At 38.5% G+C, this 27,674-nt stretch overlaps 1 long non-coding RNA gene across 1 annotated transcript in view; it reads right to left on the bottom strand.

The window, feature by feature from the left end:
* The window catches only part of LOC116959066, a 186,166-nt gene that overhangs the window by 54,626 nt on the left and 103,866 nt on the right, over positions 1 to 27,674 (bottom strand). Inside the window, exon 4 of the long non-coding RNA XR_004405618.1 lies at positions 20,049 to 20,142. This is a non-coding gene — a long non-coding RNA (uncharacterized LOC116959066). The remainder of the gene's footprint in view (positions 1 to 20,048; positions 20,143 to 27,674) is intronic.

The following is a 27,674-nucleotide window of genomic DNA, read 5'->3' as shown; positions in this document are numbered from 1 at the left end:
TGTTCCCTAATGAAACTCTTCCCAAAATTGTGCCATGCACTCTAAACCACAGCAAGAACCATTCTTTCATTAAAAGCTTTGTTACCTAAATAAAGAAAACAGAGGAAGAATGAAAAGGAGGGCATGTTACAGATGAGGAACTAAGACACAGACTGATTTCCTCAAAAGTATTTTCCAAAGGCATACTATAAACCAGTGGCAGAAGGTCTTGATCCTTTATTTCCTATTCAGTCTCAAACTTTCCTTTTATTTACTCTTCCATGTGATATTACCTACCCAAACACATGAGCAAGGTATGTACAACAACGATGATGCTATTCTCTTATATAGCACTAAGGACGAATAAAAATGCGAGCTATAGAATATATCAGTTTTATACTGTGTGTTCAAATGTCACAGATCTCCACTCATAACAGTACTGCATCACCGTTTCCATAGTAACAAGATAACATGAGTCACTTTGGTGTACATTACTGTGTCTGAAAGAGTCCAACCTCAAGATGAGAATACCATATTGGACTTTGTAAATGAATTCTGATTTGTACTTTTTATGCAAAATATATCCCTGAATGATGTACCAACTTGAATAGTGCAGTTATTTAATTGTATGATAGCAAAGACATTATAAATAGAAAAGAAAACAGGTTTTCAGGTGTGACAATGAGCTGAAAATGTTTTTCTTTTTAGATACCAGGAGCTACAAGGCAACAGATTCTCATGACAAATTAAAAAAATATTTATATTAAATTGACAGGAAGGAATTATGGGACGGTAGAGACATCTAAGTTCCATCAAAAGACTGTAGAGATTTTTTAAAATCGAGTAGTCCCCAAAATACACCTGATTGCTGAGGAAAAGGTCTGATATGAGCTCACTCATAGTACAAGTATAATGGTAGCAAGCCAGGTGTCTGTACATTCTAGCAGTTGAGATCTGGGAGATGATAGACAAGGGAAGTAAAAGAGCCCAACAGGAGGACAGCAAGCTACAGTGGAGCCGAAAAATAGCAGCAGGTACAACAGACAAGGAACTGACTTGTGTGAAGTGACCCAAAACCTGCTGGGAATACTTAGATGGAGATTGTAGGATGGAAGTGAAAGGGAATGGTACTGCAAAGATAGGTAAGAAAAAAATCACTTACAAGGTGCAGACAAATCACACCCATACAGCTCTTGGAACCATTTCCACCACTCCTAAAAATCTGACCTGAGGTAGGGCAATCCCACACAAACCTCTTCCCACTGCTGAGATACAAAGCCCACCACATAAGCTCATTTACTTATCTCATTTTTTTAATGTTTTTCAGGATATGAGTTGTTTCATAAAATAGTTTGAAGTGTAAAATGCATATAATGGATTATAAAACATGGGAAATTCTCTGACTGGCTCCCTATGTAGCAGGAATAGGATTGAAATACTGTAACATGATGCATTCTTATAATTCAATTACTTTTTCCATATATTTTGGCTGTTTATATCCTTTGTCTACCTTTTGATGTCTAAAAATTAAATTAATTCTAAAGGTCTGTGCAATTAGAAGAGCCTCCCTCTGACTTCCAGAGATGTGCATGGCTGGGTTTGTATTCTCCTACCAATATGTATCTCTTCTAATGGTTCAAACTTCAAGGGATTGACAGCATTTATTAATTTGATCTGTAGCCTGAACAGTTGCTCTGTGCTCTAGCGTGTACAATGTAAGGGGCCAGGACCTCTCTCAAAAAAAGGAAGACAAAGTCACTTCTTTCCACAGCAGTCCTGCACGCCAGCTCTTCATTTGCGTTGAATGTCACTAAATCTAGATGGGAGCTCCACACTGCCATGCTGAAGCAGCAGCAGTCCCTCACCGATGAGGTCAGCAGCCACAGGAAAGCACAAAAGGGGCCTTTAATCAGTCAGTCCATAACCAGTCAAGGAGAGACTAAATTTCCTCCACTAAAACACTGGCCAACCCTCACCACAAGGAAAGTCTTCAGTTAAGTGGTCTTTTCTTCTCTCAAAACTTTGCTTCATATGATTTGTGAGAGGAACCTGGGGAAACCTTTGTAAAATCATGAGAGCAGGGGATAGACTTGTGTGAAAGTATGAAATTGTAGATGTATGGTCTACTGTGCAATAGTTTTCTCCATAAAATAACCTATTACCCTATTCCTGTTTCATTCAGACTGATGGGGACTCAGGTGGCTCTAATGAGACAAGCATGAGTGAAAGACAGACACGTAGACTGTGAACTGAGTTCCAGCAATAATATTTCTCAGGAACTGGTTGTGCTCCTGCATTTTAAACACCACTCACTTATTGAAGGAAGATAACTGAAGTGAAGATGAGTATAAACATGTAGCTGAACAAAAGTGAGATCTGCACCAAGTCATCCAGTGATCTCACTCCTCTCTCAGTGAACCAGTCCTCTGACCTGCCCTGTGAGAGCTTTTCTTCCTCCCTCACTGCCAGCTCCAAGTGTCCTTTTCATCCAGAGGTCTCTGCCACTTCAGATCACCTGGTCTACAGCTGACTTTTGCTCTAGCACTGCTCAGGTTTCTAGGGAGTTCAGAAATGACCTTAGGTTTTACAGAATTCATTCAAACTTTCAAACACAGCAATAAATTTCAGCAACTATTGTATATAATATCTATCTGCCCATAATATGACATGCCACAAAACTTCACTCCCTATCTGCAGAATATACAGCTGAAAGGTATTTAACCTTCAGCACATACAAGAGCAATAGACAACTAGAACTTTGCCTCATAGTAAGGACATGAGAAATGTGAAAATCTGTTAAATGGTTACGGAATAAAACTTTCAGTAGAAAAGTGACATAGGCAGTCTTTATGGTAATGCTGATAAATAGACTATTATTATAGGTGTTGGGTTGTATTATATGAGACCCTTCCCCCTTTGCCTTTCAAACGAACTTGATAGAAGATACCAACAGGACTCCAGCCTCTAACCCTAAGCTTGATTTAACCCCACAACAACAAAATATAACAATATTCTTTAAACGGAGACTACTCAGATTTGCTGGGTAAGATAGGTAAAACAAAAGCTTTGGAAATTATTTCACTCCTTCACAGGGAGAGTTTGAAGGGGATGCTTTTGTAGAGAGTTTTGTTTGACTTAGGGGTTTTTTGGGACAGTCCTTATTTGCAAGCCAGCAAGTCTCAGTGACTTCCGGTATTACATTGACTCTATTTCGCTTGGTCCCCAGACATTTATTCTTCTCTTCATCCCCTCTAAATGCTAGTTTGGGATCTATTCTTTGCTGCAGATCAGACCTCTGCACTACTGCCCCAACTTCTTGCTTGCTTATTACCTGTGTTTCATCCCTTTCTGTTAGGGGAAAGAATAATTTTTATTTTCTTCCCAAATGCTCCAGCTGCAGGCAGGATAAAATAAAGTAGCTTTCGTCTTTATTATTACAGTACATAGGAAGTGCACAACAGACTGGAACAAACAAATCAAGTGGCTGTATCAGAGTCCCTGGTATGGAACAAGATAATCTCTGCCTTTCGTCAGGATTCCCACTTGTGACTTCACATTGTCTGTGAAATCTGGATAAAAAGTTTGCACTGTTAGATGTCTGCAATGTAGTAGTGGGAGGGAGATGGATACCAAAAGGTTTTATTAATAATCAGCTAGAAAGAAACAGGCTTCTTAGGGTGAAATTCATTTAACAAATTTTAAATGCTTGGTCTAGGATGAGATGAGTAAAATCTTACTCTTCAGAGCGTGAGGTTTTGGGGGACCAGGATGTTGTGTGAAGGCAGTACATAGACTTGATTTCCCCAAAGCAGCCCAGACATAAATGGATCAAAAGTAGAAAATATATGGCAGACATTTACTTCTAGAAGACTTAAAAAATTGGGGGTTTAGTTCCTCCTCTTGATCATAAGAGAGTTATATTAATTGACAAAATTGTTTAGGGCACAGTCCTCTAGCAGAAATAACACCATGCGATGAAAAATACCATCAGTAAGTGAAGAATGTACTAGGGAACACAGTAAAAGAATAAGAAAGTTATTTTAGGACATACTTTAAACCCTGCAGGTTATGGAAAACAAATTACTCATAATCTTTATATGCTTCATGTTCTTCTTCAATCATACCATCTTCTTTTCTAATCAGAACAAGCAAAATATTCAACTAAAGACAACAAGAAATTGCCTACCCAACTCTTTTTATTTACCCTTCCTGAAACTGAGAGTCATTGTGTTGGATAGCTGGGAATTTTCCACTCACCAAAGGCTCTGTAACCTCATGTAAGTAATCCTCTACAGAAAACAGAATAATTCCTCACAAAGACTATACCGATCCTCAGATTACAGAAGAATCCGCATGCCTATTTTCCTGCAAGTCTGTTGGAAACTAGTACTATCTATCTCATAAGTGGGTTTATTGAATAAGGAAGAGTAGGGAAATATTTGTATTGAGTTTCTTGGAAGTTTTGCCGGATATAGTTTATAACTTGTTGTAGATCTCTTTGTAATGTCATACTGGGATCTTCCTAAATCATTCTGTACCACACAGAAAGATGTTATAGGCCTGAAGCTGTTAATATCATAATATCACATTAAACTGCAAAGAGAGAAATACAAAGAGGTATCATAAATACTCACCCTATATTCCTGTTTCTCTTGCCTCAAAAGTATCAGTTTCAAAAATCTTAATTTCAGAAAAAGTCTCAAGCATGATGTGCATTGCTGTGTTGATTAGGAAAGTTAGACTTACACCTAACCAGCTCTTTAGCCAAACACTTGTTAGAGACACATATTACCTCATTAATCTACCAGTTCAGAGAATATGGTCAACTTGCAAGCAGGAGAGTACCTCTATGTACCTAAGAGGAAATCAGTTTTCAAAATCCTTTAAGATGTAGGAATGCTCCAGAGTAACAAACTGTCAAAGTACCAAAGGAGGCTGTGCTGTCCAAACTTTACACTGGATGTCACTTATCCCCAGCTCCTCTCTGACAACACAGAGGAAAGCATTCACACCAGCCCTCAGGACTCTGCAGCACATGCCTGAGAACTGGCAGCTCAGGGGTAACTCACACTGCTCGGGTCGTCTGCTCACTTCCCCCGAGGAACGTAACTCCCTGCAGCTCACTCAAAGATCACCTTGACTACTGGATAAGATGCAGAAAAAATAACAACTCTTATATTTATACTATCAAGATAAAATATTAAAGCAGATTATTATGATATTGGAAAAAAAAAAAAAAAAGATAAAAGTACTATTAAGCATCCTCCCTAGCCTGTATATTGTATCAGCTACCACGGAGGGCTAGAAACCTAACCTTTTGCCCTAAAAGAACTTCCTCTGGGTGTTTTGTTAAAAGCAGAGTTTCTCTTCAGATATTACAACTTAATTGCAGACTCAGTTCTCCTTAATGCCTGCTGAATTTGTGAATTTCCTGTGTCTTTTCTAAAAATAGGTCTTTACAGTATTGGTAGGTACAGTCTGTGCCAGCTGCTTCTCATAGTGTCCCACCATGCTGCACCTGGAATCTGCTGATACATGATTCAGTTTTCTTCACAACATGTACAGGGGAACGGAGGCTCGCAAAGAGCAAATGAGCAGCTTAAGGAAAGAGTATGAGAAACAGATCAAGTACAAGAGTAATCCTTTGATAAATTCTCTCAGCATTTGGCACATAGAGGTTTAGAATTTTCCTCTACTGAAGGCTAAATCATGACAATCATATCTAAGAGATGTATATGTATAAATATGTACACCTATGTATAAATACATGTGTGTGTGAGTGTATGTGTCCATATATACATCAAAAAAATATAAAATCCACTTACATTTTTGGTCTCTGTAACACTTTGTGACAAAAAGTTCCGTGTATTGTTTTGCCTGCTTCTTGCTACATGATAATTTCCATACTTTACCTTGTTCTTGTATTGTGAAAAGTGGTGGAATATGATTCCCCATCACCTTCTCTGTTTATGACTTTCTAGCCCTCTCTCATATCCCTACTGCCTCTAATGGAATGTCTCTTCTCTGAAATAAAAGGTCTTAATCTATTAGGTATATCTTCACGTAGAGAACTGTTTCATATTGATTGTGCAACCTCTTGCTCTTCTGTCTAAATATTCTTGCTGCTTTTTCAGAGGGGTTATCAAAACCATTAGCAATTTTTAAGATGTGGGTTCACCACCAATTTACAAAAAAACATAGGTCTGTGTTCTGATCTTCTGGTCTCTGCTTCCTCCCTGACAGTGTGAAATCATCACAAAAGCAGCATTCTTAGGAGGATCTGCTCAGAGATAGCTGATAGGAAATGCTCAGAACAAGGAGATGCCACCACTAAATCCTACCCTTCTCTGGGGTTTTACAAGCCCCAGAAAAGGATTACAAAACACAAAACCTTCCCATGAGGAACACGCCATGGCATCATATACAATATATCACATTGTATGCAGAGCACTCACTGGATCTGGGAGAGCTCTCATCCAATTTAACACTTTCTATTGGTAATGATTCAAAACTGCCCTTGGCTCCAGAGGAGTATTCATAAAGCTGAACTTAAAGGTGAGTCTCCTCGTAAGTGACAGCTTGACTGGTGGGGGAAGTATCCAAACCTCCTCTGGTTCAGTGGGTCCTGGAGGGTTTTTCATAAGTAGAACAGCTTTAAAAGAAGGGATAAAGAGTGTCCTCTCTTCAGACCAGAGCAGTAAAAGAGCACTTTCTTCAAAGGTAAGAAACATGGATATAAATCCACAGAACTAAGGAACTAAACTGTAGTTTTCCGCATGCTGCTCAAAAGCTCCAACAAGTGAGCTGCTATACAAAGGGGAAAGAGTGCTCATACTTTCCAGCTTTGTTAAAAGGTGGGGAAAAAAAGCCAAAGTAAAAACAGTTGCTCCATTTTTACAGTCCCTGAGCTATCAGACTCTTTGTGATAATAGGGACTTTATAAAGTGTCTTAAGCTGAAACATTGGAGTACTCAAAATTTATTATTCACTCTTGAAATTCTCATCTTAAAAGCCTAATTTTTGTAAATGTGGAAATAAAAAGGGACAATTGTACACTATGCAGTGACACTCTTTCAAGAACAGAAAAATAAGACATTCTTTCCTATTTTTCCTAGCATACACAGGCTTCAGAACTGAGATTTCTACCACAGTATAGCAGCAAGAAAAGAGGGGAGTTTTATCCAACCTGACAAATTGCAGAGTCTAGCAACAGTGAAAGACAGGAATTTTTTTTGCCTTTCCTTTTCCTTTGCTTTGTTTGTAATTTTTTCCTCTATCTATTGGAAATGAACAGAGCAAAAGGAAAGGTGGGCTTGAATTCAGAAGAAATGAGGCTTTGATCTTGAAGAGGTAAAAATGAGAGCACAGAGACTACACATATCACTAGGTCAGGGGAAGTGATGTCACACTCATAATGAGCAACAACAATATTTCTGAAAAAAAACTTCAAAAAATGCCTCCTCAATATTAAATCAAGGGGTATGTTTGCATGTTAACTGCCTCCAAGCAATCTTTTATATTAAACTACTTTACGTGCAAGACTTCCAGATCATTTACAGGGCAAGTGTTTAGGAAAATAGGGGCTTTCCAAGGGCCTGAAAAGATTGTCTGACTGATTGTCTGTCTACAGGTTTTCTTTTAAAGCTATTTTAAGTATATGATCCCATCCCAGCTATTTAACTCAGGAACCTGTCAATTACATGCTGCCTAATTGAACTCTGGGATACTGTAGGATTGCAAGCCACAAAGCATATGAACGAAAATGTGAAGAAAGGGTTTTCTGCTGTGATTTGATTTTTCAAACACAATTTGAAAAGGTCAGATTTCAGATTGCACAACCCCATTGAGACTTAGGGACTAAACTGGGACAATCACAAAAAAAAAAAAAAAGCTAATTTTTTCTTCCCCCTTTGAAAGGCAAGAGGAGGTCTTTAATACCAGTTACTTGCTGGGGCTGATAGCAAGGTCTGAGGGTGGGGAGAGGACAATGAAAATTGAAAAAAGGAGACATATGAGTCAGTTTTTGTACTGCTGAGCTAATAAATGGATGAATGACTGACTGTGTGACATCTCCTTCAGAGACACTTTGCAATCCTTCTTTCTCTTGTTTGATTTATTTACTTCAAAGAGAAAATATGGGATACCAAACAGATTTAGGGGTTAAATAAGGAAAAATACCACTGAAATCAATTTTACAAAAAGTTAGAAATAAATTGTGTATTTCACAACAGCTGGACTGTGGTTCTGAGCCAAAGCCCCCTGTGGTTAAATGAAAACCTCCCTGATTTCAACAGGCTTTGTGTTAGAACCTAAACCATAGTGTTTTACAGAAATGACAGTGGCAGTATCTATCTTGATATGCATTAAATGAATTTTAAATACCTATTTAATCACCACATAAATGGATTTACATTGTCTCCATGTTTATTGATTGACTGCATAAACAAATGTGACCTCAGCTGGTGTAAATCCTTAGGACTCCACCAACTCCAGTAGAACAGTGACAGTTTATGTCAGCAGGGAGATCTCAACGAAAAAAAATAGGAAGGGACTTTACACAGTATATGACCATCCATGCTCTTAAATAGTATGAAATATGACTGAGTGAGCTCATAATTTTAACTGATGAACAGTTACTCTAAGGAAAAAAAAAACATCTAACCACATATGCTTGTATAGCAGGTGGTTTGCAATTATGATCATCCTGAAACACTGTCAGGACTATGCTTGGTACCCTCTTTGATATTTAAGGGGTAATTGAGTGTTAATTCTATTGACCTTATTTGTAGAACCTCTTCCATCCTGGGAGCATTAATGACTGTCAGGCAGCACACTTTACATTGCTGTCTACTGAATCTTTTTCTTTTTAGTGATTTTTTTTCTTTACCTGAGGCATTTCAGTCATGTAACTTCAGCAATCAATTTTGGCCCAAAGCAGCACAGGCCTCAGTCACAGAGAAGCAAGTATTTGCATGCACGTTTGCTGTTAAAGCACCAGGGAGAAGAGTGAGTCCATAAAAGCTTAAGAAATGTGAATCTGAGTTGAATCATCACACAGTCAGATAAATTACTGGCCCTGTAATTAGCCTTTTTGGAGGACTCTTACATTGTTAATCCCTTTGCTGGATATAATTGCTTTATTGAATCTAAATTAATCCAGTGTTTTAAGAAATAATCATACAATTCTAATGGCTACATAAAATTAACAAAAAAAAAAAAATGGAAACTACTTTGTTTTTGAGACCTAATTTAGATTAAACTCTGCTGAAACAATCAGTCTTGGGAATGGTATTTTTTTCATAATTTTATTGTGGCAGGTTTGAGTATGACATTAATGGACGGTTAATATTTTATTTACACAGTGAATGCAAAGTAGTTGCATTTAAAAATTCACTAGATTGGGAGTATTCACTGCATATGGATGGTGAGTCAGTGCCAGATCAGAACTGGATCCATGCCACAAAAGAGAGCCAGGGGTTAGACATCTGTAAAGTGTTGGATGGGATGGAAGACAAACCTAAAACACTTCTGTTCATTACACATCTAGGCTATTTCCTAGCCATTCATCTAGATCTGAATTTCCAGACCAAAATCACTGTCTCTAAAAATGGACATTTGCATATTTAGCAGTGCACAGAAACTTTACTGGGTCCCAGAAGGACGAACTTAACCTGAACATATACCACTGAAATACCCAAGGGTAATCAGGTCTTATCTGACCCAGTCTGGGATAGAAATATATCATCCAGGTGTCTGGGACTTCCAACACTACCAGGAATTACCTCATTGTCCTACAGCACTCGCTTCATCAGATAAAGAAAAGGATGGGGGGAAGGACGTGGAAACACGAGAAGAAGAGCAGATAAAAGGTAGCTAGGGAGAAGAAAAAACATGTTGAGTCTTAATTGAGCTTGGATAGGAAGCAGGAGGAGAAAAACATCGTTGGCTGGGTTATGATTTATTCTCTCTAGTGATCTATGTTTGCAGTGGATTGAAACATGATCTTGTTCTTAATATATATTTTATACCTTGTTTATCAAGTGTGAAGTCAAAGATGAACGAGTTTTAGTTATGGGCAAAGTACGATGCTCCTTTAGAGCCAATCTAATCAGGAATTACTTTGTAAAGCCCAGTGAGCATGTTAACATTTTCTGAGCTGTTAGAGCTGATTCTATTCTGAGCCCCAGCTTAAGGAATATGTTGTTCTAGTGTGCTACAATAAACATTTAAATGCATTGTACTTTATATAATCCCTAATATGCATAGTGTGTAGTGTAAACTTTACAAGAAACCAAAAGTAAATATATTAAAATAGAAACTATTAGCATCCTTACTCCTCCTTCCAGAATATTAGTCCTCAGGTCTCATTTACTTCAAGTTCTTTTTTCAACTGCAAGCACTTCTTGAAATCTTCACCCTTAGCTTCAGCTGAGGAGCTCATCCTACACTAGGCATAGCCATTAGCATCAGTATCACTTTAGATACTTCCATTTGAAGGAAACGTATGAAGTGTTCTAAGGCACTGGTCTGGCATGCATTCCTCATTGATCCAATACCCAGGAAAGACACATAAAAAATGAATAATTGAACTGATTATGTGAATTATCACAAAACTACTGAAGAATAGCACAAACTCATAGGAGAAAAACTTCTATGGGCTCAGGAACATAACCGTGACAGAATTTAAAAGGGAAATAAAGCATCATGAGAAAAACTTTTAAGTACACTATTAACAAGAGAAATATTGAAGAAGGTAATAGTAACAAAATATAGTTGGTTACTAGCACATGGGCTAAAATGTTGACTCTGAGACAGGATTTGGAGAGAAAAGTGATATCTTTTGATTAGACTGACTAATTTAGTAGTTAAAAAAAATATATATATATAAGTCTTGTCCTGGGTTTCAGTGAGTGGTGAGTTACCTGGTAGCAGGGGAGGGGGATACAGTGGTAGCCCCTGTGAGAAGTTTCTTGAAGCTGTGCCTCTGTGATAACATATTTAAGAAGGAACCTGGGAGGAGGACTTGGAGTTCTGAGGAGGAGTTGCGACATCTGTGTGAACACCAAGGCCAGTAGAAGAATGGAGGAGGAAAGAGGGGTGGAGAGGTGCGCCAGAGCAGTGACCCTCCCTGTATCTTGTGGTGAGATGGCAGAGTGTCCCCCCCTGTCACCCATGGAGGTCTACAGTGGAGCAGATGTCGACATGCGGCCTGTGGTGGGCCCCACACTGTCTCAGGTGATTGAACCTGAAGGAGGCCAGGATCCTGTGGGAAGAAGCAGCCCCCGCTGTTGTAGGTCAATGAAGGGAGGATTGGTGTCCCAAGCTCGAGCAGCTCGGGAAGGGCTGCATCTCGTGGGAGGGACTCAAGTTGGAGAAAGTTTGCGGAGGACTGTCTCCTGTGAGATGGGGACCATGCTGGATATGGGGAAGAAGTTCCAGAAGTTCCCCCTACCAAACATGGAAGAAGCAGCAGCACTGACTGCATCGCCTACTCCCTGCCCCTGCATCACTGGGTGGGAGGAGGTAGAGATATCAGTAGCAAAGCTGAGCCTGGGAAGACGGGAGGGGTGGGATAAGGTATTTTCAAGATGTGGTTATGCTTCTCATTGTCTTAACGTGTTTGTTAAGTGTTGCTGTTAGTGTCTGTATTAAATTTATGTTCTTTTTTTCTTCCCCTAATGAGTCTGTCTTTTGCCCATGACCATAATGGGTGATTCATCCCTCCCTGTCCTAATCTTGAATCCTAAATCCTTGCTTATTTTCTCCTTCTCAGCACTGGGGATAAAAGGGGGAGTGAGCAGCTGCATGGTGCTCAGTTGCCCTCTGAGCTGAAACCACAGGTCTTCAGGAACACAAACACAGAGGCAGATGCTTGTCTATTTTCCATCTCTATCCATTGGTCTAGTAAAAGACATTTTCTTTTCCTCACAACTTTTCCTTGTTTATATTCTTGCCACCGTATCTTGAAAGTGTTCAATGATCTTTTTGCTTCAGCCTTTGCTTAAAAGATCAGTTCTAATGTCATAGACAATCCTATTAAAATCATAAAGAGAAGGGTGGAAAACAGGCTAGAGAAAGGAAAGAATAATGGTAGAATCTATATAGATAATGTAGATTTCAAGTTGGCTAGGCCTGATGTAATTCAGCACTAAAAACACAGTAAGTAGTTTTCAGTCATCAGCAATTATCTTTAGCAATAAGGAATAGAGATTTCAGAAGACTAGAAAGGGCAAACACTTACTTCTAAAATGTCAAAAAGGAGAAGAGACCATAACTTCAAACACCAGAAAAATACCAGAACAAATATAATAATTAAAAGGTCTATTTTTAAGAATCTGGAATATAACCAGGATGTAAGAGCCACGATGAACTTCTAATAAATAAATCATCTCAGGACAAACCTATTTCTTTCTATGACAGGCAACAAGCTTTAAGGATAGATACTGACATGCATCTAGATTTTGGGATTTGACATCTCACAGGACATTCCCATAGACAAGCAGATTTGAGGTAGTTAGACAGTGAGTTGAGAAATCCTATTCAAAGAATAGTTATCAGTGATTCATTTTCAAACGAGCAAGATTCACCAGGTCAGCTTCTGCAATAATCTGTGTGTATGACATATTCATCAATGAACTGGTAGACAGATTAAAATGCTCTTTGCATTTGAAAATGCCATTAAGCTAAATAAGCTTCAAAACTTTAGGAGTGTAGAAAGCACATTTTAAATTATCTTGGTGAACAGCAGAAATGTGAATTCAGCTAACAATTAAATGAATTCATGTGAGCATGCGCAAGAAAAATTATCTGCACAAATAAAAGCTGGAGAATGATTGGCAAGACAAGCACGGTGTAGAAAAGAACCTAACAATTAGAATAGATCACAAACAAGCGGTAAAATCACACCATTGCATAAGAAGCAGTCATGCTGGGTTAAGGAAAAGGGGAACGTTTTATGTTAAACACACAAAACATTCCTTCGACTTTACTCAGAGTTCGTAATCCTTCATATGTATACCTGTGACCACTGCAGGTTATCACATGTCAAGGAATGCATTGACCAGCTGGAGAGAATTCCAAAAACAGAAACGAGAATGAACTTCAAAAAAAAGGTGATATAGCATAAGACTTTGCAAGAACTGGGCTTGCTTAATCCAGGAGGGGGAAGACTAGGAGAAGATTTGAAAATTTTTCAAATTTTCAGAAAGATTCTTTGTGAGAGAAGATAATGAATTGCTTTCCATAACCTTTGAAAAGAGAAAGGAGTACAATAAAGGAGAATTACGTTAAAGGTGAGAGAAATATTTCAGTGTGAAAGGCCAACTAAGCAATGAGTAACAGACCTACAGAGCTTTTTCCTGCTTGTTAGAAATTTTAAGGAGGAGTAAGCCAAACAACAGTGAGGACTGGTTTTCTATATTGATCTTCTTAGGAGCACACTTTTGAATTAGTAGATCTCATAAATATTGCACGGAGATTATTATTATCAAACAGCATGCAACTTTCTACCCTTGCTCTATTGCACAGACTGTGCTGCTAAACATATATCTCTATTAAGAACAATATAATGTAAGTCAAATATGAAAACTTAAAGTAAAATGATTGTAATAAACAATGATACAAAATCCCTTTAACTAAGAAGCATGATACTGACTACAGCAGAGGCATGACAACTGGAGATATATATGCTTTTCACAGATTTTTCACAGTACAACTCTACTTTCTGTCCAAATATTTCATTGTTCCAAAAAGATCAGTTTAATTATTAATTACACCCACAAAATGTGAATGCCTTTGTGAGTTTTTTATTTCTTCTCATTAAAAAGTACATAAAATAAAATCAATTCCTATATCCTTCAACTCTTAGCTCTGATATATCCATTATTTCAGAAATATCAATTCTTACAGTTTCTTTTCCACTCTGAATTTTTCAGTAGGTCATCATTTATGTAATACTGTTGATGATATTTACATCATATCAGAATGATTATGGGCAAACCTATAGTTTTAATATATGTATCAGTATATCATATGGAGGCAAAGCCTTTAAGCAGTCTAGAAGATTGTGCTAGTTTTGGCTGGAATAGAGTTAATTTTCTTCATAGCAGCTAATATAGGGGTATGGTTTGTATTTGTGCTGAGAAGAGTGTTGATAATTCAGGAAAGTTTTCCTTATTGCTGAGCAGTGCTTACACAGAGTCAAGGCCTTTTCTGCCTCTCACTCCACCTCACAAGCAAGGAGAATGGGGGTGCACAAGGGGTTGGGAGGAGACACAGCCCGTTCAGCTGACCCCAACTGACCAAAGGAACATCCCATACTGTATGGCGTCATGCTCAGCATATAAAGCTGGGGGAAGAAAAAGGAAGGGAGGGGATGTTCAGAGTGATGGTGTTTGTCTTCTCAAGTCACCGTGACGTATGATGGAGCCCAGCTGTCCTGGAGATGGCTGAGCCCCTGCCTGTCCACAGTAAGTGGCAAATGAATTCCTTGTTTTCCTTTGCTTGTGCACTCTGGTTTTGCTTTACCTATTGAACTTTCTTTATCTGAACCCATGAGTTTTCTCACTTTCACTCTTCTGATTCTCTCCCCCATCCCACTGTGAGGTGAGTGAACGAGCGGCTGTGTGGGGCTGAGCTGCTAGCTGGGGTTAAACCATGACAGGTATATTCCTCTAAGTTTCTCAGAGAGCTGAAATAATGAAAACTATATCTTGGGCCATTAAGAGGCAAGGTGGTCTCTGGTGTCACAGACATAATTCAATCCAAAGATTCTCTACCTTGCTGTAGCCTCTAAGTCTTTGTCACTTCTTACCTTAATTTTGAGAGAAATAACATAGGGATGTTTTATTAAGTCTGTGATGTCCTTCATCTCCAGCTCTTTATAGTGTCTTAATAGCACACATGCAATATTAAATGGACCTCTCCATCTGGGTGGTGAAGTACCACCAAGGACAATAGAAATTCTGCACACAAACATGGGGAGGACCAAGTCCAAGAACAGTGAGAAGACAACGTGCTAGGCTTACCCTCACTACTCAGAACTACGTCTGAAAGTCCTTCTCATCCATAAAACACTTTTTCTGTTCTTGAAAATAATGCGGAATAACAAAGCATAACTTATGTTAAAAGCAGCTAACATTTTACCTGTCCCTATTGCTGTGCACTCAAAACTCACAAGTCATTCACATAACTTTACTTACATGGGTAGATGTATGCTAGAAAAAACATTCACAAGATCATACTTGTCAGTATAGATTCTTGTACTTAGAACAAATCTATGTATATACATCTCTTCTAATATAAGTGAGATACTAGGGACTCATTTTCTCCTCATAAAATGTAACATTATGAGAAAATAATATTTTAGAAATTTTTTTTTAGTTCATTGGCAGGATTTCTCCATCATCAGTGTCATCAAAAATAATAGAGAGAGGTTTTAAAGCTATTTTTAAAAACAAATACACATACTTTCTGACAGGAAAGAGAAAGCTTGTGGTGAGCTGTACAAAACCACAACCTACTGCTGCTCTGATCATTATTCCCTGTTCCCAGTTACTGGACCACATGCCAAAGCAGCTAAGACGACAGGGTCCAGGAATAATTGTGTTGGAGCTTTATAGCTGCCTCTGGGTCTGTCACATTGTTAGACTGCCCCTGTGCTGCTTGTCTTCCTCATCTTCCTGAATGCCATTTCCTTTCCTTTCAACATTTTTTCCTATAATTTGTCTCTATTTCATCCATTCACGAATAACATTCCACTCAAACCCTATATACATCCTGCTATACACAATGTGTATATAACAGACCTTCAAGCTGTGAATGCAGGTTTTGCTCAGGTGGGCAGATAGATTTAAGAAGCACATGCCTGCTGGCCTCAGAAATGCATACCTGAAGCCCTTCTGCTGAAATGCAGCCTGCAGACAACCAGCCTGTTTGGTTTTCTCTGAAGCTTTCACAAATACATACCACACCCCAGTAGTCAAGCACCCATTTCCTATTATAAACAAGATGTTCTTTTTTTTTTTTTTTTTTTCCTACCTAGATCCTGGCTCAATTTGGAAAACTCAGACTTGGCTTCAGAATTCATGTGCCCTGTTCAGCTCAGGAAAATTTATTCTGCTGTCTGGAAGCAACTTAAGGATATCCAGAGTTGGATTCGGTTTGAATTTTGTATTCTGCCACTAAGATAAAAATGGAACCATGATTTATAGGGAGTGCCTGTGTCTACATTGCTCAGTCAGAAAGCTCCTGAGCGTGTCCGGAATATCGTGTGTGCCTCCACACTAAAGGTGTTTGAATCACTCCCAGCATATCTAGCTGTACCTCCTATGGGCATGCACAAAGAAAAACTTGGACCACAGGTTTTGTGGCATGCAATTAGTCATCTATCACTCAGCCTCCTATTTTTCCAAACTATGCAGATGTTATGACTCTACCATGCAACCCTACATAAGGCACAGGGTCTCATAGCAAATGACAGGGGAGGAAGAGAAGAAACCAGGGTCATGGTCAGATATAGGCTCCATGCTTTCCATCCCTCCCTGCTGGTTCCCAAGTGTTAACATTGTCTGAACTTGTAAATAGAGGCTGCGCCTTCACATGGAGGAAGGATAAGGTGGCACAGAGATGCTCGTTGGTGCAGGGACCCCTTACTAGTCAAACTGTGGAGATGCCACCACTGCCAGCCCAGTCACTGAGTGTCTGCAAGCCTGAAGGTGAGAGCAGGCCTGCGTACAGCATGAGGGTCCCTGGAACAGCAGTGATACAGCCCTTACAGCTACAGGGCACACCTTGGAGACCAAGTCAGGGATGTAACCTCTCTCACAGGGGGTTTTCAGCACCCCTCTGATCATGCTGCAAGATGTGGGAGGGTGGACACTCAGGGCAGTTAGCCTTGGTAATGCCTTCAACAGTGCTGCAAGACATCAGCATTTGAGGTCCAGCTATCATGCCAACTATCTCAATTACCCCATTTGTAAACCAGTATTACAACATCCTGTATAAATCAGAGTTTGTCAGCAAGAGTAAGAACCTTTAGGGCGAAGCTGCGGCTAATGCTTGCATGGTGTGCTGCAAGCAAGGTGCTGGGCCTCCCTCTCCTGCTGTCCTTGTGTAGTGCTTTGTCAAAATGGTCATTGCTGCCCCACTGGGAATACAGGCACTGTGTACCAAAGGGGAGGAAGAAACCCCAGGTAGGCAGTAAGGACGAAGGAGACGGCCTAACCTGGCTTCCTACGCTCTTTGCCTCAGTTTTGATCCATGGATCACAATGTAGTGTGATTGGTGATCCATGGAGCTAAGGAACCAGCCTGCATTCTCCCTTATTTGGACACAGGACACATACCTAGAAGATCGAAGGGAAGGTACTACATCTTTTCCAAGCTCCATTCAAGTAGCTCCACACCATCCATTGCCAGCTTGCATTTCACAAGCACAGACTTTCTCCAGTGATAAGAAACGTTTACACCGTAAGTTCCTTAAGGCCCAGTTTTTTCACCAAGAACAAGACTGTGCCTTTTTAGGAATGTTAGAAATTACTATGAATGTATTGATAGATTGAAAAATAGTAACAAATTGCCTTCTCAAAAATATTAAAAATGTGCATTAGGAACCATTATGAAAAGACACTAATACCATACACTACAGATGACCTGAATCTATCTTTATTCAGTACTTTCATGAAGATAGAGCAATCTCTGGGGACTTCACTGATCACAAAGAGGCAAAATGATGTGTCCACAGTAAGTAAAACAGTGATTCAGAAACGTCCTTCTTCAACCCATTACTATATCTGTTAATATTTCTTCACTTTGTTAACATGCTAAGAAATCATAAGAATTAATCACTGTGATTAACTGTGTTTATAGTAAAATGTATATCACAGTTTGTGTTTATTACATCTGGGGTTGGGGAGAAATCATACATTGCATCGAATGACTGTGTCAGTTCTGCAGCGAGCACATTTCTCACGGCTCAGCTATAAATAGTGCTCACAACACATGCGAAAATGATCATGCTTCATTCTGAGGTGGGAAATTGCTGAAGAAAACTTCTGGTAAACAAGGCCTTCCTGATGTCTGTCTGAATAATTGGCAGTGAGCACAACTCCTGGATCGTTCTGCTGACAAAAACTGCCTGGGCTCCTCCCTGCTACTAAAACAATGCTGTGTGTCAGGGAAAGCTGAGACAACTAATACAGAAACAGGAGTCTTGGTGATGGCCTTTGAAAAACCCAGCCAAAACTGCACTCTATAGCAGACCATCTCCTGGGTATGGCCCAGGTGTTCACTGCAGCTCCCATCTCAGCTGTTGATGCCACCATCTCCCCGGCAGCACTCACCACAGACTCAATGGTGGCTCATCATCACATGGCAGACACAACAGACATGTTTTGCCAAGTTAGAGATTCTCAAGGATGACAATTTCACAGCCTCCACGCAGCCTCTTTCAATACTTCTTGGAAAGGCTTTTTTTGTACCTCACTGAAGTCTTCTCTGCTACGTGTTTTTCTGTACTATCCACCAAGAGTATGAAGAACAAACTATCCTCTTTTGCACACTTTTGGGTTTATTTTTGAACATCATAGACAAGGTCACTATACCTGATAACAATATTTGACATAGCTAAGACTGTTAAGTGTTTGTATATCACCCTGTTCCAGAAAGTACGTGTAACTTAGCAGGACTGCTGTATTTAATCATTTGATGGAGAGCATGTTTAAGGGATCACAGACCTCTGCTCTGTTGAGCAGTGTCTCACATCATCTCCAGCACATGCAGCACACAGCATTTAATGGTCTATTTTCCCCTGTTCACCAATCACATGCACAGTGCTAACAGCAACTATGTCCCATGTTCCATGAAGTATCCCCATCAGGGAGCATGGGAATCTTTTCCATTTCATGCATTAAGCCATATTTACATGAGCATAAAATATGGCAGCTGATTGCTGGCATAAACATGCTGACATAGCAAACATACCATGAAACTGATGGAAATATTGTTTGTCAGATATATTTAGTCTGCAAGCAAACACAATGGGGCATATTCATGCCATTCCCCTTGACAGCTTGCACAAGTCACCCTTCAGAGGTGCCCACCCTTTTCACCGACTCTTTGAGGAACACAGGCTCCTAAATTTTGGTGCACTAGATTGTATCTCAGTCTGATATCTAAAGCAGACAGTGAGTCAATCTTGCATCAGCACCAACATAGTTGGTTATCTCAGCATAGCACTTTCATAGCACTTTTGGTGTATGCAATATTTGAACAAGATCATACACAATAGACCTCCCATAAGCACTCAGGCTGGCAAAATTCAATGCCTCAAATACTTCCAAAAGAAGCAGCCCAGTCCTGACTGAAATGAATTTGTTTTCAAATATAAGTGAATGCACAGGAAATATTTTGCAATCTTCAGTCTAATAAATACAATGAGGCATCTAAAGCAAAATACTTCATTTTGAGTCACTGGTTAGCATATACATCCTTTACATGGTTAATATGCAGTTTCACAGTATAGATAACATGTTTCAAACTTCTTTGGAGATACAGATCTTCACAGAGAGAACCTATTTAGTTACTGTTGACATTTAGAATATGCTACTTGTTTTTCTTCTTCTTTACATTTGACAGTTACTGCTTAAGAAAGGACTTTGACATAGCCCGTGACATACCTGAGGGTATTTTTAAAAAGCAGTTTGGGGGAAGAGGAAGAGAATGAATACACAAAAATAAAGCCTGATTTAAATTAGTAAATTACATGTTCCCAGATGTTTCCTTCTTGAAATCTTGCATAGAGCAACTGCATTAGGACACCTGTAGTTTAAAATTTTCAGTTGTCACAAAATCTTTCCTCCTTTTCCATAAGCTGATCTCATATTTTTCAGAGCAATGTTGGTTTTACTTCACGTCATCTGTACAAACGAATGCAGTATTCCCTCCCTCACAAACACAAGCACATACTCATGCATACTCCTCTCTTTGGTCTGCGTACAGTAGCTTGGCACCAAAAAGATATGTGATTAAGTTTTAACAAGTGTCAAAGCCAAGTGTCTCACAGACACTTACCTGGAGATCAGAATGTGGTTTAGGTGCTTTCTGAAATTCAAATTAGCAAATGTCATTCTTCCTGCCTTCTACCACACTTCAGGGAATGTTTGATCTGCAGAGAGAGAATGAGACACAGAAAATGAGCAAGAGAAACCCCCAGGATCCAGGGGCTCAGACTTCCCACTCCCAACCACTGCCACTGTCTCTGAGAGCATGTGAATAATGAAGGTTACTCTTGCTTACATGGACATAATGCAGGGCACTAATGTCGTGTACTGTAGAACCGATTCCCTCATAAATATTTAGGTCAAGGATTTCAGCATAGAACAACAATATGATTAACAATTCAGAATGTTACTACCAAAAGTTATTTTTGACACTATCAACTGGAAGTGAGCATACATGCCTTTGTTAAGTTACAATGTAGCCTATCATTTGTAATATAATATCAATGCAAAAACAATTCCTCAGAGCACTGAACATAAATTTCATAATCTTTATTTTTTCACTAATATATATATTTTATAAAGGCTCCTATGGTCTCATGTTACTGCCATGTAACTCAGAAATAAAAGACATTGCAAGGGAAGGAAGGAGATCTAACATCTCATGACCTACATTGATTCTTTATTGTTAAAAATGCTAAATTTAGGTAGTTCCTGTACAAGAAAATAATGAAATAGATTGATATACAGAAAATGTATTGTATACATCAAATTCAGTATGAATTTTACACTACACATAATGGTCAGGATTAATGTATCAATGTTTACCTACATTTACCCCTCAAACTTCTCTAATACACTATTACACAAGTGCTTAAAAAAATACGCCAACAATACAAACACAATAGAGTTAACATAACAGATTGCAGTGTATGAACAAGAATGACTCTTTTCTCTTTTTTTTTTTTTTTTAACTGAAAACTATTAAGAATTAAGTCCAGTGAACTATAAGGACCTACATCCCTTGTCCACCTCAGTATCCCATTAAGCTGCAGCTGATATATTGCAAAGGGAAAAAATGATAAAATGAAAAAGAAACAAAGTGTAAGGAAAAGAGGAACTATCTAAGAAGCAAGGTTTTCCTCTGGCTTGAGTTCGGTCAGCCCTGTACCGTCAGTCCTCGTCTACCTTCACAGGTTTTATGTTTGCACGGCCAAAGCTGAACAGCCCATCCTCCAACCTCACACTGCACTGGGACCTGAGTTTTAACCAGACTGCATACACTGCCATTTTGTCCATTTACACACAATTTAATTACTGACTCCCTTCTCTTCCCACAGGATAGAAAAAAAAAGCATGACATCTAGGTTTATACTGACTTGTCAAACGGGATTAATCCTTTCCTGGATATTGACGTAATTTGGAGTATTGACATAAGCAATGTAAAAAGTACAGGGGACAGGGTAAGAAAAACTTGTAAGATCAAGGCACTGTGAAATCTTTATCTTTTCTGTGTGTTTTTTCTGTAATTCCCCCCTTTGATTTCAATCCCTTGCCAAATGGCACAATGACCTGCTACACCAAGTTCTTGCAGAGAAAGCAGTGGTGTGGGCATGCAACATACACATAGCAAACAGAAGAGGAACCCCTTTGCAGTGATTCTTCCTAGGTGAAAGATGGACTAAATGCAGCCCTGTCAGAGCATGCTCTTGACTGCGTCTATTTCTCAAGTGACCTGTTTTCCTACTCAGAGCAGTGCGAGGTAAGGACAAATATGTTTGAAAACATAAATTCCTCTCATTATTAATAAGAGACTACTTACATATATAGAAGAGGCACAAATGCTAAGTCTTATTAACAAAAAATCAACTATCCCACCCTGTGACTTGCTAAACAGTTTTATATGTACCTATGAGTACAGGATGTGCTGTGTACCTTAAAATCTTTGAGATGATCCTCTAACTTGTCTTTGAGTGCTGCTAATTTTAATGTGGCTATTTTTTTGTAGGCAGCAGATAAGATCTGAGTGCTTTCTGAAAATGCAAGAGGACTTGAAAGGATGAAGGGTCCAGATCTGAAGACATTCTTTTTACTCTATTTTACTTTTGTTCTTTGGCATATTCGACAATCTATTCTTTTAGACTGATGCAATCAGTTCAGAAAAGGTATCATAGCAGCAAGCCTGAATTGCAGCATGAAAAAACAACAAAGAAATCACTCTGTTCACCTTGTCCTAAAGAGTTTTTCCAACTATATATATACACACACATACATAAATGCCTTTATTTATAGCTCTGTTGAACTATAGAAGTGAAGAAAGAGAAAATCATTGAATAATTCATCAAATTTTCTTCCTTTATCACTCAGGTCCAATTTTCCCACATAAACATAAAATAAAAAACTGTATTCTATAAAATTATTAATGTTAAAGATGCAACTTCAGAATTCTATCCCAACAACAGCAACAACAAAACAAAGTCTTGCGAGTCAGCATTGGTAGGGTTTCTGTGCCTTCAGCTAGAGACAGGCATCTAGATCTGAACCAGTCATCCTCATCTCTGTGAATAGTCAAAATGTAGATGACAGAGTCCAGGATCTAAGACATCTCATCCTAAGAAGAGACCTAAAACAAACCACGTGAATACACTACAACAGTATCTACTTCTCCAGCTGAAAATAAGAGGAGTCCAGAACAATTCACTCAGGTGTAGACACCTATGACACAGATGTTTAAAGTCACAAGAGATTAAACATTCACTGTGTCCAGTTTCTAACAAACCTTAAACAAACCAACCCATTAAAGCTGAATTATGATGACAGGAACTGTGTCACACAAATACATATCAATATCCAGAAATATTCCAAATATAGTTACCTTCAAGTCACTGCAGGTAAGTCCAGTTAAAATGTGCTCTCCAGGAATACCCAAGCACACCTCTTGCAGAGTCTATATGTCAGTAAAACACTCTCCTATGGCAGCAGAGTTTTGACTTGACTTTAGTGAAACTGGGCCTTATGCAGAGAATATCCTTCCTATAGTGTTTACTGATTTAGCTTGCAAAGCTGTGTTCAGAGGGATGTTAAGCGTTAACCAGCATGTTCTCTACTTGTGGATTATGTGTGTAATTCCCCACACTGAAAGATGAGTGTATATATATATATATATATATATAAAAATAAAGCTCCATACACAGTATCCCAGTAGACAATTGCTTACTCATTTAAAATGTATGTTTACTTAAAATTTTGTTCCCTGGGATGGCCTTATGAAATATACATTTCATTTTAGCAGGGATTCCCAAAGGAGTCAGCTGCCAGGCAGCCTTTTTCTAGCTCCTTCAGTACAAACTATGTAAAGCAGGACACTAAATCTGCAATAGCAGGCAACACTCAGGAATTAGAGTTTCAGCTCAGTTCCTGCTGACAGTGCCTGAAGAGCACCTGGATCTGAACAATTCTGTTACCACATTGGATAATTCATTCCCAGCAATTCATTACCTGACATTAATTTAACACAAAACCATGATATCTGAACATGCTCCACATAAAATCATTTTTAGGAAAGTCAGCGGCTAATAGGAAATGAATGACTGAGTGATGCTTCCCTAGTTATGAATGCTTTCAATATTTTTGCATCCTAAACTCCTGCTAGATGCTCCCAGAGCAACTGTAGCTGCTTTTGTATTAGTCAATGGAAATCTGGAAATCTTCCTTAAATTCTGTCCCACATTTTGAAAACATAAAGAAATATGAGGGAAAAAAAACAAACCAAACCACAACAACAACAACAACAACAACAACAACAACAAAAACAAAAACAAAAACAAAACAGAGCTAAGAAAACAAGAATTGTTATTAAATTCAGAATCAGGTCCTGCTCAGTCCTTCAGCCCTGTCAGATTTGCTGCACAGACATCTATATCAAAATACATTGAAAACATAGAATAAGAAAACATAGCATATTTTTAAAATTTTCTACAATTGATCAGGGCTCATAACAAGGGAACTATTAATTATAAAAAGAAATTTAAAGGGTGTAGGTTAGAAATCAGATAGGAAAACAGGTAAGAAAATCATTAAAATCTTTCACTCAACTGTAAGCAAATTAATTTTCAAAAAAATTTACAAACTCTGGCTTTTTGTAGTATAAATAAGTTATTTACAGAAACCCTAGAGTTCAGGACAATTTGACATGTAAAGAGGAAATGGACTATTAGTTTTGAAAGAGAACATCAAATCCAACACACAACATGGTCCATCATTAGCAAGTTATATGAGAATCATTTTACAGATTTGAAATGTTGAACACTGATATACACAACAGCACACTTTTGTTTTAAATCAATACAAGAAACTTTCTGGCTCTTTTACAAAACAGATAGCTGAAGCAATACCAGCCCCCAGCTTCACCACGTGTCATATTCAATTTCCTGCAGAGATAGAGAGTAATATTAACTATGCAAGTTTAGGCTAAGAAAGGAAACAATTCCTCAAGCTTCACCAGCAGGTGGGTAGATATTGTACCAGCCTCCCCCAAGGTGACAGCTATCAGCACTCACATCTTTCCCCAGGACAGCCAACAGAAAAATCTATCTGTCTCCTAATTAGAGTATTTATCACCTCAGTAAAAAGATGAAGAGATTTTGTTAGTAGAATTCTTACCCTCCTGACTGAAAAAGGATTTACAAGACTGAACTGTAGTTGTTTCATAGACACTGGTTCCTTACAGCTGTGGTACCACTCTCTACGTTACTTACATAAAAACATTTATTTCTTCTTAGCTGCAATCAGTCCTCCTTTTTTTCTCTACTGAGGCTTCAGTCTGAGAGTGTTGAGGTGACATGGTCATCAGAAAAAAAAGAGACCTTAGCTTCTCTTTCCCTGCTGTGGCCCTTATTTCCAGCTCCACACTACCCCAGGCTGTGCAAGTGGTGACACCGTTTATTTTCCCAAAGTATCAGCTCTTCAATCCAATCCACCAAGCAGCTGCAGCAGGTCAGAGGGTGCAGAGCTAATGCAACGGGCAGGAGGGGACAGGAGGCAGTCGGGGCAGGGTTACTCTCTCTAGCAGCCGTGGTGGTGCAAATGCCCCACAAACTACAACTGCTCGCCCGAACACCTTAGTTCAGTTTGATGGCACTCTCCCATAAGAGGCCTAAATAATTAGAGACTTGAGATTTACAGTTGTGTGTAGTAATAGCTTTGCAAAAACACAGGTAACAAAAGGTGTCACAACAATTCATTTATAAGTTTATTAGATTTATGACTGAAATTTCACTGAAAGAGCAGACAAAGGGAAAAGTGTTAAAAGAACTATGCCTATAGCTTTACTAAATAAACATGTGCATATCTACTGTCACTGTGTATCTACTGTTTACTAAAACTGCCAAGGTACTCTTATGTTGTCTCTTATATTAAAAAACAAACCTTCACTGCTAGCTCTTCTGCTTATCTTAATAGATATATAAACATCTAAATTAAATTTGTCCATTAAATCACCACTTAAAAGAAAAAAGCTTCTGCTATTAAGCTTTACCCCTACTAAGTTTTGCTGGATTGCTCTACTCTTCATTATTGTTGTCTCTCAAAATATCACCTTGACTTCAGCTGTAAATAGCCCAGGAAAATAGTTCAAACTTTAAAGGAAAACTTCCAAAGAAAAGATTTTTTTTTTTTCCCCTTATAGCTGAGACCTTTCCCAAGGGAACAGGCCACTTTTGGAGGTGTTAGTGCTTCATGTTTGTAGCAATGGAAAACAAGTATATAGAAATAATGGGTTGGCTGAGTATATTATGAAAGGATTGCTTCTATTAGGGGATTCAGGGCAAATAAGAGTCAAGATAAAACAAAGTTATTGTGGAAAGCTTGGAGAATTTGTACTAGTTTCAATATCTTTGCTTCCATCTTCTAAATTACCAATTGTCAAACGTCATTACTGGTCAGGCTGCTAGCTGCTTATTTGATTACAGGGTAGCCCCTTTTCTAGAGCTTCAGTATGTTCATGTATAAAATCATAAAACGTGCTTGTGCAGGTGCAAAAGCTCAGGAAAGCATGAAGATGATAATTACAGATATTTTGTTGCATTTTTAATACATACATCTACAACAAAACACAGTAATACTAAGCTGTTTGCTTCTATTTGTACTTAAAGAATTTGTGACTGCATATACTTCAGTAGTTGACAATGGTTCTTGCAGTTTTAATACTAATTTATGATGAAGCGTATCAAATGAACCACAAGTTATTTAAGAAAATGAAATAAGGAAACTTTTGAGGTTTTAGCAGGAAAACAGACTGGAGTGAGAGTAGTCTGATGTAAATGAACAGACGGCTTCAATGTAAATGAAAGAGGAGAAAACTCCCTCCTGGGGTTCATTATGCCTCTTGAGCTGTTGGTAGTAAAGTTAATTTTTAAATGCTTTGAGGCGATTAAGAACTCAGGCATCACTCTAAATGTAAATAAGTCCTGTTTCATTTCCTTGCAGTTAACTGATTGCAGCAGTCACCAGCTACTTAGCTTGCTGATGTATTTGAGATCCGTAGTCTAGTTCATAATTAACCCTCTTCATATGAAGCGAAAATGCTATCAAGGCTGGTTTTGAATGTATATAATCAGGATGTGACATACTCACTCACTAGAGAAAAACAATGTTTATATTTGTAAATAATTAGGGCACTATTTGAAGCAAAAGTATAACAGAATGAAAATCAACATATAAATGAAAAGTTTGCCTCTGCTCACACTGAATGCAACTTAAAAACACAACCAAAATATACGCAGTTTAGAAACTTCAGCTTAAATAGATTAATTATTTATAGAAAAATTTGGAAAACCATTACAGATGGACTGCTTCCTCCCCATCAGGTCTAGTCAACAGAAAATTTCAACAATCTGTATATGAATATCACATACAAATGAAAAATCTCAGATGATAAACCATTCTTGTAATGCATATATACAAGCAATTAAGATTTAACCGCAATAATCTTGTTCAAGGCTGGGACCTCTGAAATATGTATTCTCATTCCAAGTCTGTCTCAAGATTGTTTCATGGCTAGGCAAATGTTTCAGAAGTGGATAATGCTGTGCACCAGTTTGTAATTACCTAGCCCAGGACATGCTAAACCATAAACAAACAAAATATCTCTACTAGATATAGAAATACTGAGGCAACCAACACTCACTTCACAAAATACTGGCCTTAAAATTCCCTACACTTACAAAAGGACAACTACATCTCTCTTTCTTAGAAGACTGAGGCTAAATCCTTTCACAATTCTGAAATATTTTAGTAATTCATTTTTAGTAGAGGTTATTTGTGTCTGTCCTACTTCAACCTTGATAATTCTTGTGATATAAACTAAAAAAAGCGTGCCAATCAGGTCTGAATTCAGGACATCTACACTTCTATACTTTCAAATGAAATGAAACTGTAGTTAAACAGCACTTTTATTTCCTTCCTAACATCAGTCTGTCAGGGATTCTCCACATTCCACCAGGTAAATAGAGATTGTCATTTGGTCCAAAGATCAGCTTGTTTAATGCCAGCCCAAGAGTGGCTGGTATCAAAATCAAGAAGCTCCCAAGAGTGATATGATCAGGGATATCCTTCCTACTACGAGTCACAAAGATACCTGGTTACATCCCCCCGTCTTTGTAGTTCTGATATGATGGCAGGAGAAGATGCAGTTTCTCAA

Source organism: Tyto alba, unplaced genomic scaffold, assembly GCF_018691265.1.
Source record: "Tyto alba isolate M040663 unplaced genomic scaffold, T.alba_DEE_v4.0 Super-Scaffold_38, whole genome shotgun sequence".
NCBI lineage: Eukaryota > Metazoa > Chordata > Aves > Strigiformes > Tytonidae > Tyto > Tyto alba.
This window is presented reverse-complemented; position numbering and strand designations above follow the sequence as displayed.